We start from the raw sequence: 3,493 nt of genomic DNA on the forward strand, positions 1-3,493 counted from the left end.
TTGTATTATGTATCATAAGTAATCTAGTGATGATTTAAAGTATACAGGAAGATATGCATAAATTATATAAAATACAAGGCTATTTTATATCAGGGACTTGAACATCTGCAGATTTTTGGTGTCTGTAGGGGGTTCTGGAACCACAATCCCAAATGATGCAGAGGGATAACTGCATTTAGTTGAGACATCATAAAATCCTGACAGAGAAGGTGGCAGGGCTATAGGGGGTAAGTGGCTCATAGTGAAAATGCCTGGATTCTAATCCGCATTTCTGGCTTTCTAGATGTTTGAGCCTCATCAAGTGACTTGACCCCACCGAGCTTCAGTTTCCTCGTCTGTAAAATGAGAGGAAGAATTGACACCTACCTCAGGGTGGTCGTGACGGTTAAATAATTGCAATCACATAAGAGTCAAACAACCAGAATAGGCCCCGAACACATGTTATAATATGGAACAGTGTCAATACTTACAGTAAAGCAACTCAGTTTCCTTTCATACTCTAGGGACTTCAGAAACGAAGGCCCAAGAGGTTGCTTCGAAAAGTTTCTTTGAAAGAGACTAACAGAATCATTCTCAAAATATGGAGTTGTGATTGAGGAAGAGACAGCACAGAAAGCCGTGGGAGCCCTTGCACTTGTCCATTTAGCTCTATTTAGCAGTTCTCACATAATACACAGCAGCTTCCATCCACTTTCACCAATTATAATATAGAGCCCCTGGAGTTACAGTTTTGTTCCACCCAAACCGTATCCCAAACAGAAACTGTTCTTTCTGAATGTTTGCTGAGTGGCAAGCCTCCAGATAGTCCTGTGGAGAACAGAGCCTAGTGGAGCCTCCAGATATTCCTGTGCAGTGGACCTCTGTGGATACACCCATGTGGTTCATTCTCTCTGTCTTCCTCCCCACCCTATCAGGTTACAATCTCAAAATTGCCTCTGTTAAGCCCACCCAGATCAGTTAAACTGTTTTCTATAGGAACTGCTATCTTTGGGACTGGTTTCAGATGGGCCCTGCCTAGCCATTCCTCACAGGTCTGTGTGCACCTGGTGCGTCCTGGACTTGGCTTTTGGCTTGGTTCTTACATCTCACATGCCCAGCCCAGCCATGCCATATGATCTCTTTTCAGAACTGTATGGAAGTAAAGATTTCCAGGGATATGGAGCATTTCTTATACCAAAGCACCAGATACACATAGTAACATTAAAGCATTGGGAATATTAAAGCATGGTGAAATGTAAAAGCAGGATCCTGAGCCCCAAGCACTGAAGGTTCTGGTTGTTTATGCTGGATGGGTTCATGTCCCTTAAAGTCTTATTTGCACCCCTACAAAACCAAAATACCACTCTGGGTCAATGAAGCTAACAGATGTGTAAAGAGTATCTTTTAACTCTGTTCTCTCATTTTGTAATCTCAAACTGGAAGGAGGCTTTAGTAAACAGTTACATTTGATATAATGAGATTAATATAGATTTTTTTTTTAGATATTAGGCAACTTATTTCAGAAAATAGAATTTTTAAGTCTCTTTTTTTTTCTTGCTTTTGCTACTGCTTGGTCCAAGGGGGTTCAAGAAATAGTTGAAGAGATAAGAGAGGATACATGAGAGAAATACACATTTGCAGCACAGTGTATTCCTTGAGAACGAGATAGTGTGGAGTTGTGGAGAGCTGACTATCAGACTAGGTCAAATGGCTTGTGAGGTGGCCAGATGAGCTGACATAAAAACACAGTCTGCTCCTCTGTGGTCTCACAAATTAACCAGGTAAAATATGCCCATTAAGGCCAAGGTATCCCTATTTACAGAATGTCCTGTTATGATTAATCAGGCATACATTGTGACATAAAATCATATCAGAATTACTGTAAGCCAAAGTGAGGGGACAGTGCCTGCGGCTCAAGGAGTAGGGTGTTGGCCCAATATATGGGAGGTGGTGGGTTCAAACACAGCCCTGGCCAAAAAATTGCAAAAAAAAACCTGCCAAAACAAAATGAGTAACCTCAGTGTGCTAACTGAGATTCCCTTTTTTTTTTTTTTTTTTTTTTTTGAGACAGAGTCTTACTTTATTGCCCTTGGTAGAGTTCCATGTTGTCATAGGTCACAGCAACCTCAAATTCTTGGGCTCAAACAATCCTCTTGCCTCAGCCTCCCAAGTATCTGGGACTACAGGTGCCCACCACAATGCCTGGTTAATTTTTTTTTTTTTAAGACAGGGACTTGCTCTTGCTCAGGATGGTCTCTAACTCCTGAGCTCAGGGGATCCACTCACCTTGACCTCCCAGAGTGCTAGGATTACAGGCGTGAGCCACTGTGCCCAGCCTAATTGGGATTCTTTTGAAACCACATGGGGTAATAATCCAATCCCTATTCCTGTTATAGAAACTGTAAATTGAGGCTGGCATGGTGGCTCATGCCTGTAATCGTAGCCCTCTGGGAGGCTGAGGTCGGTGGATTGCTTGAGCTCATGAGTTTGAGACCAGTCTGAGCAAAAGTGAGACCCAGTCTTTACTAAAAATAGAAAAACCAAGGCAAGAGGATTGCTTGAGCCCAAGTTGCAAGGTTGCTGTGAGCTATGACACCATGACACCCTACCCAGGGTACAGGTTGAGACTCTGTCTCAAAATAAACCTGTAAATTGAGGTAATGAGAAGCACAAGTCATCCTCAAGGGTTTTGGAAAAACATAAGTGCAGGAATGTTTATAGGACATGTGAGTTGATATAGAAAGTGCGGCAGATAAAACACAAAAAAGTGAGGGCTATGGATTCTTATAGCTTTTTACACCTCACAATGATGGTGTATAGTTAAACACAGGTTGGTGCATTCTTAAACGTGCAATTATCTCACAGGCTTTATCTATATAAACTGTCAGTGTTTACATGAACTCCCTAAGTCTTTAAGTAAAATTGACAAATTAAATCCTCTGAGATCACGATGAGCTCTAACTGACTAGATGAAACTGTGAGATAATTGGGAAGAAATAGCTCTTACTCTGCATGTAAAGAGTGAGATGAAAAAGACAAATGGAAATGAAGCTCCTTAGAAATTCTTCTAGGTGACAATACCTAAGTAAAATAGGACTTTAAATCATGTTTTTAAGTGCATTCAAAAAATATGGATTTAAAACTGGGAAAGAAATCCTCTTTGAAGATTATTATTATTTTATTTTTGAGACAGAGCCTCAAACTGTCACCCTGGGTAGAGTGCTATGGCATCACAGCTCACAGCAACCTCAAACTCCTGGGCTCAAATGATTCTCCTGCCTCCACCTCCCAAGTAGCTGGAACTACAGGTGCCCAGCTATTTTTTTTTCTTTTTTTTTAAGAGACAGAGTCTCGGCTCAGCACCTGTGGCTCAAGTGGCTAAGGCGCCAGCCACATACACCTAAGGTGACAGGTTCGAATCCAGCCTGGACCCGCCAAACAACAATAATGGCTGCAACCAAAAAATAGCTAGGTGTTGTGGCGGGTGCCTGTGGTCCAAGCTACTTGGGAGACT

The sequence above is a fragment of the Otolemur garnettii genome, unplaced genomic scaffold, assembly GCF_000181295.1.
Source record: "Otolemur garnettii isolate 467f Iridium unplaced genomic scaffold, OtoGar3 scaffold00091, whole genome shotgun sequence".
NCBI classification, from domain to species: domain Eukaryota; kingdom Metazoa; phylum Chordata; class Mammalia; order Primates; family Galagidae; genus Otolemur; species Otolemur garnettii.